This window comes from Pelobates fuscus, chromosome 8 (genome assembly GCF_036172605.1).
Source record: "Pelobates fuscus isolate aPelFus1 chromosome 8, aPelFus1.pri, whole genome shotgun sequence".
Classification (NCBI taxonomy): domain Eukaryota; kingdom Metazoa; phylum Chordata; class Amphibia; order Anura; family Pelobatidae; genus Pelobates; species Pelobates fuscus.
The window spans coordinates 117,662,606-117,680,385 of NC_086324.1; the positions used below are offsets into that span (position 1 = coordinate 117,662,606).

General features: G+C 39.7%; 1 protein-coding gene across 1 annotated transcript in view; it reads left to right on the forward strand.

Moving 5' to 3' along the window:
- The window catches only part of RBFOX1 (RNA binding fox-1 homolog 1), a 1,085,723-nt gene that overhangs the window by 746,977 nt on the left and 320,966 nt on the right, over positions 1-17,780 (forward strand). The gene's annotated exons all lie outside the window — the stretch shown is intronic.

Below are 17,780 nucleotides of genomic sequence, written 5' to 3' on the forward strand. Positions count from 1 at the left end.
AAAATATTGATGAACTATAACTATTACTACTAGTTGGAAGATTACACCAAATCAACATTTTGCTTTACATTTTGCAATTCTTTTTTACTAGTTGGACGATTACACCAAATCAACTTTTTGCTTTAAATTTTGCAATTTGTGAATAAAACTTTTTTTCTAGATAACAAACTATACATACACACACACATATATATATATATATATATATATATATATATATAATTTTTTTTTTTTTCATGTTGTCCGTAAATTGTTCTAGCACTCATAGATTGCACAATACTGTAATATGTTTCTTACAATGAAAATAAACAAAAACAAATAACATAAATGATGAGAAATTGTTCTATGCCTCATTCTCCCATTCTGGATAGAGCATTGTGGATGTTTAGGCTTTAGTTGCGGGAAAATCGTTTTTGAATTTTCATCTTAGTACCCCAAGACTAGAACAAAACAAAAAATGAATAGAAATGATCAGTGGAAAATTCAAGCTAACAAGTGTATGAGAAGCCAACCTACAACCCATAATTAGTATAACTAAACCAAAGTAAACATTGTTAGCTGATGAGTTGCATGAGGGTTGTAGTTAATGTAATTCCAGTGAATGTATATACAAGTTCGTTTATATTTCTGAACCATATGTGTAGGCCCAAGTTGGGCTTGACATGATCGATCCAGTCAATAGCGACACACACCAAGACATATAATAGAAGTCGATATGTTCCAGTAAGGTTGCTTAATACCGGAAGCTGAAGAAGGCATCTTGAAATACTGAACATGATAGTAGTGAAATTCACCCTGAAATAACAAACATACAGTTAGTAGAAACCGATTAAATCAGCCATGGCAGGACCATCATGGCAACTTCTATGAGTATGAGGTAGGGCTGGCTCTACTTAAAGATGACATGTTTTAGTATAATAATGATGTCACAATATGTCTGATAGGTGTGGCATCGCAACTTATCTATATCCTAATTCACCTATTAGTGTAAAAACTTTCAGACAGAAAGTCAGATAGCATGACAATCAATATCCTGTTTGATATCTGAATGTACAGGCGTACATGCTCAGTATTGAATTGTGTTATGATCGTATGCGTACAGAGGACCTTGCAAAGGTCAGCGTCCGGTTGACGGCATGGTTTGACAACGTATTTCTAGTCTTTCCAGTCTATCATTTATTTACCCCTAGTGCTGAGAACGTTGCATGGAGGTTGGTGTTGCTCGAGCTACTCATGCCTACTCCAGCTTCAGCATTGTCCATATTGGTACGCATTAGCCTGAACAGTTCTGTTTACCCACCGTTGCTGGGAAAGGAATGTTGAGTCTGCGTAGCTCAGCTGTAATACGTGGAATGATCCATAACCTGATAGAAAGGCTGGTATTTTTTTCCAAGAAAGGTGGCAACCCTAACTACTCTTCACATACTCTTGCTTAAATGAACACTAGAGGGTCAGGAACACAATCATGCATGTCTGACCTTATTATGTTAAAACCACAATTTAGCCCCCCCTCTTGCCTCCCTAAATATAGTAAACTCTTACTTGTATTCAAGTATGCAGCTGCTGGTTCTGTCCCTGTCTGCCTCTGAACTGACTCTGTCTGCTGACATCATCAGAAGTGGTGGTCTGCGCAAATTACAATGCTTCCCCATAGGATTGGCTGAGACTGCCAACTAGGCAGATCAGGGGTAGAGCCAGCACAAGTCAAACATAGCCCTGGCCAATCAGCATCTCCTCATGAAGATAAACTGATTCAATGCATCTATATGAGGAAAGTTCAGTTTCTGCATGCAGAGGGTGGAGACAATGAATGGCGGTGCTGCACACTTGGCAGTACTGCCCCAGGAGGAACCTCTAGCAGCCATCTAAGGAGTGGCCATCAGAGTTATTTTTTCTGAAAAGACAGTGTTTACTACAAAAAGCCTGGAGGGTATGATTCTACTTACCAGAACAAATTCGATAAGCTGTAGTTGTTCTGGTGACTATAGTGTCCCTTTAAGTTTGGAAGCTTAAGATGGATGCATGAGAACAAAACCTGTGTGGACTGGCTGACAATAAAATAAGTTTAGATAATGCAGACTTTGGTCTTTCAAACACTGTGGCATGTCCCCTTTCTTTTACACTCACTACATACACATTTTCTCCATCTCAGACTATATACCAGGAACTTCTGCCTGCTAGTAAGATGATAAGGAGACAAGTGGACATGTGAGTGCTAGGGGACAGTCCTTAGAAAGCGTGGAGTAGGCGCATCATTTGATGCATTTATGTCAAGCTCAGGGTGCTGCCTGCGTAGTATGCCCTTAGTTAGACAGCGTGCATGATTGGCAGGCAGTCTGGCATGCATTCATGCCAGGCTGGCCTTCCAATTCTTTGGACAAACAATGCCCCCTTTTTGGGCATGTTCACCCCTTTTGGCAGGTTACGTGATTTGCGCCAGTGGCACACTCTTTTACCTTGCACATTGACATCCTGCGTCACTGGGCACTGCTGTTAGGGGTTATGGATTTACTTAAAAGATGAAAGCATAAATTAGAGAGAGATTAGCATAGAGTATGTGTTTTCGTATAGCTGCATCCTTTGAGTTTCCCTCCAACACCATCTCCATCAGATACATGACGCTTGGGAGGTATGATTCTTTTAGTGGTTTTGTAGGATAAGATTCTGTAAATAGGCCCATCATAATTGTCAGCACCAGGCCCACTGGGCTCTTAATCTGGCCCTGCTTGTGCGGGCACAACAGGTCTGATGTATTGAGGCATGGACTCCACAAGACCTCGAAACATGTTTTCTGGTATCTTGAACCAAGACATTAGCAACCGATTCTGTAAATACTGCAAGATGCAAGGTGGGACCTCCATGGATTGTATTTGTTTTCCAGCACATTCCACAGGTGCTCAATTGAATAGAGATCAGGGGAATTTGAAAGCCACCTTGAACACTTTGTCAGGTCCCTCAATCTATTCCATAACAATGTTTGCAGTGTGAAAGAGGGCATCATCATGCTGTAAGAGGCCATTGGGGCAGTACGTGCCAAAGTAACATCCACGTGAATACCAGGACCCAAGGTTTCAAAGCAGAACATTGTCCAGAGCATAGCACTGCCTCCACCGGCCTACCTTTTTCCCATAGTGCATCCTCCTGCCATGTCTTCTTCCCCAGGTAACCAATGCACACACATCCACCCATCCACCTGATCTAAATGAAAACTTGAATTATCAGACCAGGCAACCTACTTGCATTGCTCAATGATCAAGTTCTGACTCTCACATCCCATTGAAGGCACTTTTAGTGCTGAAAAAATTTATAATTTCCCTTTAAGCCTTTAAATTGCTTATATTAACAGAGGTAATAACAGAAGGGGTAACATTAAATATTGTAGGCATAACTTGTTTTACGCCTACAATATTGGGCCCTCTGACCAGTCTGCAGCTACGCGGCTCTATTCACAGCAAACTGCAATGCACTGTGTGTCCTGACACCTTTCTGTCATGGCCAGCATTATGGTTTTCAGCAATATGAGCTACAGTAGTTCTTCTGTGTGATCTGACCAGAGTGCCTAGCTTTTGCTTCCCACATACATTAAAGAACCTTGGGGCGCCCATGGCCCTCATGCCTGTTACCGGTTGTCTTTCCTCACACTACTTTGGTAGGTACTATCCACTGCACACTGAGAGCATATAAGACTTGCTGTTTTAGAAATGCCATCACTACTAAGCCCATGTTAAATTCATTCAGATAGTTTTGCTTGCCCATTTTCTGATTCCAACACATGAAATTCATGAACTGACTGTTCACTTGCTGTCTAATATATCACACCCCTTGACAAGTGCCATAATAAGCATATCATTTGTGTTTCTTCTGTTTTCCCAAGTCTTTACATATGACATCATGTCATATAGCTTTTCAAATAGCTTGCCCTTTTCACTTTATCATATTTAGCTACAAATACCCTTATACCCTTAATCTGTCCTTTTAGAATAACCTCACTGGTGCATTTAACAATATTAAAATAATACAATTTTACATCTGATAAAATATCAGGGAAAGAAAAAAAATATTTTATGTATGAGTCTATACCTGCGTAGCACAGATTTTTATATGATATTTCATACTTCGTATATAATTAATATTAACATATTTAGGTATTTAAGTTAGTAGATACTTTTAATTTTCAAGAAACCAATAATCCTCATTATTCCTCTCTCATATACCGTATTTTTCGCTCCATAAGACGCACCACACCATAAGACACACCTAGTTTTTAGAGGAGGAAACCCAGAAAAAAAATATTTTTAACAAACTATCCCAATGTGTTTTTTACTATGGGAAAGTTAGTTCAGAATATTTTTTTCTCTCCCCTGTCCAATAGTGTTCCTTACCACCCACTCCCCTCTCCTGTCCCATAATGATCTTTAACCCCCCTTCCCTATCCCGCAGTGATTTTTAACCCCCCCCTTCCTCTGTCCCATAGTGATTTTTAACCCCTCCTCCCCTGTCCCATAGTGTTCTTTAGCCCCATCCCGTTGCCCAAGTGTTCTTTAACCCCCTCCTTACCTTGTCCAATAGTGTTCTCATCCCATAGTGCTCCCCCTCCCCTCCCCTCCTCCCATAGTGTTCCCCCCTCCCCTCCTCCCATAGTGTTCTCCCTCTCATCCCATAGTGTTCCCCCCTCGCCTCCTCCCATAGTGTTCTCCCCCTCATCCCATAGTTCTCCCCCTCATCCCATAGTGTGCCCCCTCCCCTCCTCCCATAGTGTTCTCCCCCTCATCCCATAGTGTTCCCCCCCTCCCCTGCTCAAATAGTGTTCTCCCCCCTCCCATAGTTCTCCCCCTCCAATAGTGTTTCCCCCCCTCCCATAGTGTTTCCCCCTCCCCTCCAATAGTGTTTCCCCCCTCATCCCATAGTGTCCCCCCCTCTCCTCCCATAGTGTTCTCCCCCTCCCCTCCTCCCACTGTGTTCCCCCCTCCCATAGTGTTCTCCCCCCTCATCCCATAGTGTTCCCCCATGCCCTCCTCCCCTAGTGTCACCCCTCCCCTCGTGTTCCCCCCTCCCCTCCTCTCCTAGTGTTGCCCCCTCCACCCCTCCCACAGTGTTCCCCCATCCCCTCCTCCCACAGTGTTACCCCCCTCCTCCCATAGTGTTCCCCTCTCCCCTCCCCTTGTCCCATAATTACTTACCTGTCTTGTAGCGTGGGCCGGCTTCACAGCGCGCACCGCGGTACTGGAAGTTCAATTTCAGGTTCCGGTTTCTGGTGGGACTGAAAGGAAATGTGCATACTGAGTGCGCACTTCCTTTCAGTCCCGCCGGAAACCGGAACCTGAAATTGAAGTTCCTGTACTGCGGTGCGCGCTGTGAAGCCGGCCCACGTTACAAGACAGGTAAGTAAAGCTTCATATTCGCTCCATAAGACGCACAGACATTTCCCCTCACTTTTGAGGGGGAAAAAAGTGTGTCTTATGGAGCGAAAAATACGGTAATTCTTCCTTTTCTTTTTTTTCTCTAAGTAGTAATCCAATGTTTAGATTTTAATTGAATATTTTCTGCTTGTATCTTGAAAAAATAATTTTGGAATTTAAGTAATGTATTTACTTGTTGGGATAATTTCTGTCCTATAAGAGATACCTCCTTTTTCAATTAAATTGTATTTGAGTCTATTTTTTTTTATTCTCTTTTATAAATTATCCATCATTATATTTAGTGAATCTCATGAGAAGAATACTGTGGCTGTATCTTCTTTTCTTACACTCCCAGCAGATTGTTCCATCAGTTCTTTGTTAGTTCTTAGCAAATTTCTTTTTTATTTATTATTTATGTAGTACTGGTGTTTTTAAAGCTCCAACAGATTCCTCAGCGCTATACAATTGGTGGAGGACGTACAATATACACAGACAAATACAAAAGGTAGACAGGGCCCTGCCTGTAAGCTGATATCTAGCCATGTAAGTTCGTTAATATTCTTTAATAAGGTGCTTAGCTAGATAGCCTGTGAGCTTACAATTTAAAATTCTTGAAAGTGTTTTAGACATATCTTGTTGTTTCGGAGAGCAGAATAAATTAATTTAGTCATTTCTTTCAACAATATTATCTTTTTTTAGGTGTCATATTTGCAATCTTAGAGAGAGAAAAAAAGAAATTTTAAATTGTTTTGAGCTTAAGTGGTTATTATGTTCTCTTTATGACATAAGACCAGAATAGCTGCACGTGGCAAACTTCCCTTTTTTTACCTGAGTTTGCCACGAGCTTGTGGAGTAGCCTGCTTGCCAGCCTCCTGCCCACAGACTATGGACCCTGTGCAAAAATATTTAAAAGTCTCTGGGAAACTTACATAAAAGGCCAGTGTGCCTTCATTAAAATGCTATTCCAGCTTACACTCCAAAATTGTGTGTCGTCCTGTTATTGGTGGGAAAGAAGATTTACTCCTGTGTCTGCTGTTCCAGCTTGCAGGGGATTCAACAGGGGAAGTCCTTGTAAGGACTTGAGCTAATTTCCTATTCGTCTCCAGGAAGGAGCGGTTCCAGGGCCCCAGTCAAGCCATGGTGACTGGGCAGAAGTGCTGCGGTTTGTCCCCAGTTCCAGCTAGGAAGCGGTTCTTGGTGAAGATACCCAGCCAGGGGTACAGGGAGCTCTGTTACACTGCATATACGAATATACAGAAGAAACTGATATAAAAGAGGGGAAGATTAAAGGAACTGAGAAGGGAGAGGAGAAAAGAGAAGTAACCTTACACATGAAGCAATAATAAAGCAGATAAGAAATTATGGTAAAACGTCACAGCATAAGTCCGTTTGCACCCTGAATGTGAAAGATGGTTTTAGGTCAGATCAGGATTGATTTGTTTATTACAAAAACCCATTCGCTGAAAAAGTTTGATTCCTCAGAGATTGGCTCGATAACATGGTCAGGTCATGCTCCTATTTTTTAAAAGTTAAAAGTAACACAGAATATCCTATTAAAAATAGCTTGAGTCTAAATGAATCACTATGTTCTCAAGCATCCTTTACTGAAGAATTAATAGAACAGGCTAAATAATGTATTGAGCTTAATGGCAAATGGGACACAACATTCTCAATATGGTGTACTTTTTAATGCATGGTCTGTTTATTAAGTTAAGATCGCATATTTAAAAAAAAAACAAAAAAAAAAAAAACAAAAAAAAAAAAAACCTTAAGGACCTTTGACAAACCTTTACATTTCCTTAGCCAAACAAGAGAATATAAACAAACTCACCCCAAATTGAAACACTTCTAAAACTATTTTGAATATCCAGAACCTTATAAAAATCAAACTACAAGAGAAAATCAATAGAAATGTGGTTGCATTAAAACAAAACTGGTATTTAAACAGTAATAAAACTGATAAGCTTCTCTCAAAAAAAATGTAATTTAAAAAGCAAAATGATCATATTAACAAAATTAAAATAAGAAATAATTTGTTTTCTCTTCCCCAAACAAATTGGGGAAGCATTTAGAAATTATTATTAGTCTCTGTATAATCTAAAATATAACAAGATGAAGCTACTCCAGTGTAATTAAAACATTTATTGCTAAATACAACCTTCCGAAAATAAAACCATTGAAATTGAAATCTTTGCATAAACATTTTACTATTAATGAGATTCAAAATACAATACGGTGGTTGAAAAAAGAAAAGCTCCTGGAACTGATAGTTTCTCCACATTTTTTTATAAAATCTCTATGGATGTAATCTCCCCGTTACTGTCCGACCTTTAATTAGTTCACTAGGCGTAGATTTATCCCATAAAGAAGAATTGGGAAGAATCCAGACATCCTGTCACGTTATCATCCCATTTCCTTGATAAATTCATATATTAAGATATTTTCCAAAATACTGGCAAATAGACTGAAGACAATTATCCCTGAACTTATACATGATGTCAAACAGGATCTGTCTCACAAAGGAATATAGCAAATAATACTCGTAAGATCATAAATATAGTAAATTTTCTGAATCGACATAACGATCAATCAGTCATTTTAGGATTAGATGCTGAGAAAGCATTTGACAGGGTGAGATGGAGATTTCTGGACTTGGTTATGGAGAGTTTTGGTCTGGTCAGTTTTTTTTTAACGATAGTGCTACTTTACACAACCCCTCAAGCCAGAGTTATTGGCTATGGCATAGTCTCTCAGTGGATTAATATTAACAATGGTACCAGACAAGGATGCCCCCTGGCTCTTCTTCTGTACATTTTAAGTATAGAACCTTTGGCCACTGCAATTAGGTGGAATTAATTGATCTGTGGCTTAAATATTTTTACAGAACAACATAAAATTACTTCATATGCTGACGACATTCTGCTTACTTTGGCCAATCCATTGGAATTTATTCCACATGTATTCCAAATTAATTATGAATGTGGCAAATATTCTGGGTATAAGTAAATACAACTCAAACTCTCTTTAATACTTCTACGGATTGTTTGGAAAAATTAAAAAAGAGATATTAAACACACTGGCACAGACACAGATACACACATATACACTGACACACAGATACACAGACGCATACCTGCACATACACTCTGGCACACACATACACACAGATACACACACTGGCACACAGATACACATAAACCTACACATGCACACTGACAGACATACAGATACACACACCCTGGCACACAGATACACATACCTACAAATTCACACATTGACACACATATGCAGATACGCACATACATACACTGGCATACATACCTACACAGACACACACAGATACACACATACTCACTGGCACACATACCATAACTTACACACACTGGCACACACACAGACACACACACACACATACACACACTGACACACAGATGTGCTCACAGATACACACATACACACACAGATACACACTGGCACTTACAAGCACACACACATTCTGATGGGAGTCTGAAGCTGCAGAGCTCTCCCTCCTCCTCTCTGTGTCATCCCAGCCTGTGAGATCTGTAAGCTGGGAGGAAGTAACAGTAACTTCCCCCCATCTCTTCTGCAACATTAAAGGGCCCGGTCTCTTTATGAGTCATGCCTCTGCTGGTGTGAACAGCCTTCATGTTTGTTTGATTATTTTTTACATGTTTAATTATCCTTTCAGCACCTAGAAAAGACAAATATGATGTAATATGATCTTTGTTTTAATATTGTTACTAATTACTTAATACTTACTATTTTTCTAGCATAGATTCTAACCCCAAACATTAACCCCTTCATGACCGATGACGGTTCAGGACCGTCATGAGAAACATCCCCTTGGGGACCGATGACGGTCCTGAACCGTCGTAACGGTCTGGGGGTACTTACCTAATCGCCGTCGTTCCACCGGTGGCGATCAGTGCTCCTCCCGGTCCAGGGGGACTGCCTGTCTGCCCAGGCAGTCTCCCCATGGCAGATCAGGACCCCGCGGTCACGTGATCACTACATCACATGACCGCAATAGGTGCCTGTGTATCTGCCTGCAGGGGGACTCTCTGTATTGACAGGCAGTCTCCCTGCAATTAGAAAATAAAAAATAAAGTAAAAAAAAAAAAAATCAGTGTAAAAAAAATAATAATATATGTGTATATATATATATGATATATATACATGCATTATATCTATATATAATATATGTATATATATATATATCATATACATAATATCATACTAAGTGTATTTTTATATTTATATATCCATATAAAAAAGTATCCGTATAATTAAATTACACACGTATATATACAATATATATAATAACTATATATTGTGTGTGTATATATATATATATATATATATATATATATATATATATATACAATTATAAATAATATGTTAATAAAAATAAAAAACAAAAAGTAAAAATTATTTTTAATAATTAAAAAATGTTTTATATATATATATATGTAATTTTTTTCTAATAGTATTTTGATATTAATATATAAATATATTTTTATCAAAATACACTTAGAATGTAATGATATATATATATATATATATATATATATATATGTATAAATATATAAAAATAATATGAAATATACATATCTCCATATACATAATTACATAAATAATTTCATAAATATACACGTAGACGTCAAATATATAAATACCGTATATACTCGAGTATAAGCCGACCCGAATATAAGACGAGGCCCCTAATTTTACCCCAAAAAACTGGGAAAAATGATTGACTCGAGTATAAGACTAGGGTGGGAAACGCAGCAGCTACTGGTAAATTTCTAAATAAAATTAGATCCTAAAAAAATTATATTAATTGAATATTTATTTACAGTGTGTGTATATAATGAATGCAGCGTGTGTGTGTATGAGTGCAGCGTGTGTGTATGAGTGCAGCGTGTGTGTATGAGTGCAGCGTGTGTGTATGAGTGCAGCGTGTGTGTATGAGTGCAGTGTGTGTGCAGTGTGTGTATGAATGCAGCGTGTGTGTATGAATGCAGCGTGTGTGTATGAGTGCAGCGTGTGTGTATGAGTGCAGTATGTATGAATGCAGTGTGTGTGTATGTGTGCAGTGTGTGTATGAGTATGTGTGCAGTGTGTGTGTGTGTGTGTGTGTTGCAGAGCCTTTGTGGGGGGTGGGCAATTTTATTATTATTATTTTTAATTATTTTAATATTTAATTTTATTATTTATTTTTTTATTTTATTTTATTATTATTTTTTATTATTTTAATATTTTTTATGGTTATTTTTTATTATTTTATTTTATTTGTAATTTTTTTTTTTTACTTATTAATATTTTATTATTTCGATTTATTTATTTTTTTCGTCCCCCCTCCCTGCTTGATACATGGCAGGGAGGGGGGCTCTCCTTCCCTGGTGGTCCAGCATTGGCAGTTCAGTGGGGGGCTGTGGGGGCTGCAGAGAGCGTTACTTACCTCTCCTGCAGCTCCTGTCAGCTCTCTCCTCCTCCGCGCCGTCCGTTCAGCACCTCGGTCAGCTCCCACTGTAAGTCTCGCGAGAGCCGCGGCTCTCGCAAGACTTACACTGGGAGCTGACAGAAGAGCTGACCGGACGGCGCGGAGGAGGAGAGAGCTGACAGGAGCTGCAGGAGAGGTAAGTAACGCTCTCTGCAGCCCCCACAGCCCCAGTCTGTATTATGCTTGATACATGGCAGGGAGGGGGGCTCTCCTTCCCTGGTGGTCCAGCATTGGCAGTTCAGTGGGGGGCTGTGGGGGCTGCAGAGAGCGTTACTTACCTCTCCTGCAGCTCCTGTCAGCTCTCTCCTCCTCCGCGCCGTCCGTTCAGCACCTCGGTCAGCTCCCACTGTAAGTCTCGCGAGAGCCGCGGCTCTCGCAAGACTTACACTGGGAGCTGACAGAAGAGCTGACCGGACGGCGCGGAGGAGGAGAGAGCTGACAGGAGCTGCAGGAGAGGTAAGTAACGCTCTCTGCAGCCCCCACAGCCCCAGTCTGTATTATGGCAATGCAAATTGCCATAATACAGACTATTGACTCGAGTATAAGCCGAGTTGGGGTTTTTCAGCACAAAAAATGTGCTGAAAAACTCGGCTTATACTCGAGTATATACGGTATGTATATATATATATATATATATATATATATATATATATATATATATATATATATATTAAAATTCTACGTGCATATTTAGGTAATATTTTTACCAAATTAAGTAATTTTAATGATTGCAATTTGAGGGACCTGTCTGCCAACCCAGGCCAAAAGTCCAGATAATTTAATTTGCTAGCACTGTGTTTAACCCTGTAACTTTCTATGACACCCTAAAACCTCTACATGGGGATACTGTTTTACTTGGGAGACTTCGCTGAACACAAATATTAGTGTTTCAAAACAGTAAAATATATCACAGCGATGATATTGTCAGTGAAAGTGATGTTTTTCGAATTTTTCACACACAAACGGCACTTTCACTGATGATATTATTGCTGTGATACATTTTACTGTTCTGATACACTAATAATTGTGTTCAGCAAAGTCTCCTGAGTATAACAGTACCCCACATGTAGAGGTTTTATAGTGTTTGTGAAAGTTACAGGGTTAAATAGAAGGCTTGATTTTACTTTTTTTTTTATTGAAATTTGTCAGATTGGTTAGCTTGCCTTTGAGAACGTATGGTAGCCCAGGAATGAGAATTACCCCATGATGGCATACCATTTGCAAAAGAAGACAACCCAAGGTATTGCAAATGGGGTATGTTCAGCCTTTTTTTATTAGCCACTTAGTCACAAACACTGGCCAAAGTTAGCGTTTTTGCATTTTTAACACACAAACAAATATAAATGCTAATTTTGGCCAGTGTTTGTGACTAGGTGGTTACTAAAAAAGACTGGACATACCCCATATTGAATACCCTGGGTTGTCTACTTTAAAAAAAATATGTACATGTGAGGTGTGATTCAGGGTTTTATGACAGATAACGGTGTTACAATGTCACTATTGATAAATGTAAAATATATATATATATATATATATATATATATATATATATATATATATATATATTGAAACAGCAATTTCCTACTTGTATTTATAGGCCTATAACTTGCACACAAAAAAACAATAAAGCATGTAAACACTGGGTGTTTTTAAACTTGGGACAACATTTTGAATCTATTTAGCAGTTTCTTTCATTAGCTTTTGTAGATAAGTAAAATATTTTTCAAGTAAAAGTCCCAAAACATGTTTTTTTTTTTTAATTTTTCACCATATTTTATTTATTTTTTTTAACCCCTTAAGGACACATGACATGTGTGGCACGTCATGATTCCCTTTTATTCCAGAAGTTCGGTCCTTAAGGGGTTAAATAGAATATATGACATGATACAAATAATGGTATGTAAAGAAAGCCCTTCTTGTCCTTAAAAAAACAATATATAACTTGTATGAGAACAGTAAATGAGAGAGAGGAAAATTACAGCTAAACACAAACACCACAAAAGTGTCAAAACTGCTCTGGTCCTTAACGTACAACATTGCAAAAACAGGCTGGTCCTTAAGGGGTTAATTGTCAGCTACTTTTCTATGCTTTTCTGTGGGACTTATTTGCTTTACATTAAAGGGACACTCCACTGCCCAAATTCAAAAGAAATAAGTACTGTTTAGTAGATGTACCCCAAATGAAAACTTGCAATCATTTAATAATGCATTTTTTTTAAACTGGGTATATAACTAAAAACAGTTTGTAAAAGCTGCAGTTCTCTGGTCTGAAGCATTTGCAAACTCACCCCTTCTAACCCAGCCCAGACTTTCTGTGACTGTCCAATCACAGACTTACCAAGGCAGCTCAATTAGAATTATTTGCAAGGTATGTTTCAGCAGGTGCACATTCAGGTCTTGAGCAAGCTTTGACTTACAATTGGTGACTGGTACCATCAGCCCTTCTCTGCACAGTGATAAATCAATTTCAGATGAGTTGGCCTTGGTTGGCCTCATTGATATGTGTACAAAGAGAGAGAGAAACTGTCCTTAGCGGAGAACCTGATAGAGGGATGTTAGTATCAAAAGAAATATGGAACAGGTATAGTGTCTTGTCCCAAAAGGTATAACAAGATCATACTTTAATAAGGTAAAATAAACGCTAGTTCTGAGTTATAGTAGGTACTGGTTAACTCGTGGTTGGCAGCCAGACCTACTAGCAAAAGACAGAGCAAGGCGTGTGGGTAAGGGGGTTGGTGCTATGTTAGTATAAATACCAAAGTCACATAGTACCAAACACATATAAAGATAGCATATAGAGAGTAGACAAATTGTCATAAAAAACCATCCTATCCTAGCCCATAGACTGATCCACAATTGTGGTCAGTGGCAGTAGGGAGGGGAGGGCGAGTAAGGAGTAGGGAAAAGGGGGAGAGGGTAAGCGGAGCTAGGTAAAGCAGAAAATGCAGTGCCTAGGAGAGCAAACTTAAATCTCGTGTACTAATAGTGGTTGACCACTAGGGGTCGCTCCAGAGCCAGTAGCTGGCAAGCCCACCGGAATGACCCAAAAATATATATATATTTGATGTGGATATCTATATATCAGTAACGGCTCAAACCAGTGTCTGACAGGCACAAGTGGGGTGTAACGAGTCTGTCACTCTGGTATTGATCCATATACTGACTCAATATCCAGTGCGTGGTTAGTTACCAATAGGGGTCGCTCCAGAGTAGGTGTCAGATCTGGTAAGCCTGCCTGGTTGATACAATAGTATCCAATGTAGAAGGATATACAAGTAACGGCTTAGACCAATGTCGGACAGACCCAAGTGGAACGTAACACGTTTGTTATGTACCCTGTTAATCCTATGCGGCATCTGATAATGCTAGTAATTTGACAGGATATTAGCAGCGGTACTGTTCATGGGTTTGCTTCGTTGACACGATAGTGTCCAATGTTGGTATGTATACAGGTATAGGCATGGACCAGTATCCGACAGATTGCGGTAAAAAATAATAGTAATAATAATAATAACGGGTCTGTCGCTACGGTGCTCAGCCTAATCATGTCCTGATACCCAACATGGAAAATGAAGCGAGACCGTGATGTGAATTTGCAAGTTGTTTGAGTTCACTGTAGGTCCGGTGTGTCAGCCCACTATGCTTGCAATTTGTAAAGATCCTAGCAGTAGTTAGAATAACAGGTCTGATTCACGTACTAGACAGTCTATACTTGGAAAAACCCGAAAAAGGAAAAGTGCCTTCTTGGGCACTGGTAATAGTAAAGAGAGTGCCAGGGAAACGGCACAATAGTTGATAGAAAAAGAGAGTTATGTACACTGTGAGATAGTTTGCATGACTATATACCCAAATCGGCATATAGATTGCTTTCCGATTGAATAATGTCAAAGTGTCAGATCCCCAAGATAAGTGTATCAATCGTGTCCTCTTATTAACAGGATCGGTCAGTTCAGCTATGTGTGCTGCTGTGCGGTAATAGAGCCCGATTACAATGTGACGGGTTCTGGGGACCGATCATAAGGTATCTAGAGGAGTGAAAACTTTTCTCGAGGGTGACGGAAAGCAGATAACGGTCTGAAAGTTATGTCGGTGTAAACCCGACGCGCGTTTCGCCGTGTTTAGCGGCTCGTCAGGGGGAACTGTCTCCCTCCAGTGGTAGAGTTTAAAAATACCGCCCTGGCAGCTGATTGGTCGGATTTTCGGCTGCCATGCAATTAGGTGCTACGGTGGCTCGCTGAAGTCAACAATGTGGAGAAGTCACTGTGTTTTAGTTACAATAATACACATGTGCCCTAATTCTTCTGGTATTAGTTTACATGCTGGTCTTTAAGGTTGAAGCCTTACCGGAAAATATTATTGCAATTTATGCAGTATAATCCTTATAGGGTGATGAGTGGTGACTAATGAATTCAGCATCACCACTTGGAAATGTCATATTTAGACATATTGTATCGCCATGGTGGGTGATACAATAGAGTTACAGAGCATGAGCTTTTGATACAGCGGTCTAATAGCGATCAATGGTGGTTTTCTTCCTGGAGATAGTGTTTTTAACATTAACATTGACATTTGACATTATTCAATCGGAAAGCAATCTATATGCCGATTTGGGTATATAGTCATGCAAACTATCTCACAGTGTACATAACTCTCTTTTTCTATCAACTATTGTGCCGTTTCCCTGGCACTCTCTTTACTATTACCAGTGCCCAAGAAGGCACTTTTCCTTTTTCGGGTTTTTCCAAGTATAGACTGTCTAGTACGTGAATCAGACCTGTTATTCTAACTACTGCTAGGATCTTTACAAATTGCAAGCATAGTGGGCTGACACACCGGACCTACAGTGAACTCAAACAACTTGCAAATTCACATCACGGTCTCGCTTCATTTTCCATGTTGGGTATCAGGACATGATTAGGCTGAGCACCTTAGCGACAGACCCGTTATTATTATTACTATTATTTTTTACCGCAATCTGTCGGATACTGGTCCATGCCTATACCTGTATACATACCAACATTGGACACTATCGTGTCAACGAAGCAAACCCATGAACAGTACCGCTGCTAATATCCTGTCAAATTACTAGCATTATCAGATGCCGCATAGGATTAACAGGGTACATAACAAACGTGTTACGTTCCACTTGGGTCTGTCCGACATTGGTCTAAGCCGTTACTTGTATATCCTTCTACATTGGATACTATTGTATCAACCAGGCAGGCTTACCAGATCTGACACCTACTCTGGAGCGACCCCTATTGGTAACTAACCACGCACTGGATATTGAGTCAGTATATGGATCAATACCAGAGTGACAGACTCGTTACACCCCACTTGTGCCTGTCAGACACTGGTTTGAGCCGTTACTGATATATAGATATCCACATCAAATATATATATATTTTTGGGTCATTCCGGTGGGCTTGCCAGCTACTGGCTCTGGAGCGACCCCTAGTGGTCAACCACTATTAGTACACGAGATTTAAGTTTGCTCTCCTAGGCACTGCATTTTCTGCTTTACCTAGCTCCGCTTACCCTCTCCCCCTTTTCCCTACTCCTTACTCGCCCTCCCCTCCCTACTGCCACTGACCACAATTGTGGATCAGTCTATGGGCTAGGATAGGATGGTTTTTTATGACAATTTGTCTACTCTCTATATGCTATCTTTATATGTGTTTGGTACTATGTGACTTTGGTATTTATACTAACATAGCACCAACCCCCTTACCCACACGCCTTGCTCTGTCTTTTGCTAGTAGGTCTGGCTGCCAACCACGAGTTAACCAGTACCTACTATAACTCAGAACTAGCGTTTATTTTACCTTATTAAAGTATGATCTTGTTATACCTTTTGGGACAAGACACTATACCTGTTCCATATTTCTTTTGATACTAACATCCCTCTATCAGGTTCCCCGCTAAGGACAGTTTCTCTCTCTCTTTGTACTTTATACTTTGAGGGTTACCCCCTCCCTGTCCGGTCACATTTGACAACGTTATGGGCCAATCCGTCTCTCTATCCCGCTAATCTCAGGTTTCAATACCAATCTGGCCACGCTAACAAGCCTTTTTACATAGTGATCCATGGTGGTTATTCATCTTCCCATTTTTTACTTTCGAGTGTAATTATCCCCAAACCTTATCTCTGCTAAATGACTGACCTCCTTGATAAATTAGGTGACCCTAATTTAGGCCAAGAGGAAATCACAAACGTATTTTCCACCAACCCCTTATCCTTGCATGGCATCAGCAAGGACAACATTAATGCTGCATTCTTCGAAATTCAAAAAACATACCAGGAACAAATAAAAAGTTTCTGGGAACTAACAAGCCTCAAACAGTACCTAGAACAGAAATTAGTACCGAGAGGCTTACGCCCTGAGATTTTATTGCCAGATAAAGTCCAGACTGAGGAACAACTTGGCGAATGGAACTCAATCCTATTAAGCTGTTCCTTCAAACTGATGGAATTTCTGGTCAAACTAGAAACTGGCACTTTTGAAGCCTGTAACCTGAAACTGAAGGGTGAGATTACTCAAATTAAAAATCATAAGACTGACGAACTGTACCCTTCCATGGAAATCAAACTACAGCAAAATATCATTAATTACAAACAACATCTTAAAACTAAAAAACACAACAAGTTTCAAAGAGACTACAAAGACTTTAAAAACGGTAACATCTTTAGACAAACGAATACCAGACGTAAAAACAACTACAGGGGATCATCCTCTGGGGAGACGGACTGGTCAGACCAGGACCAAAATCCACCAAATAGACGCAAATTTCCAAACACAAGGAATAGGTCACGTCCAAGAGATACCAGCTCCCAACCAAATTCCAACAAGAGTATC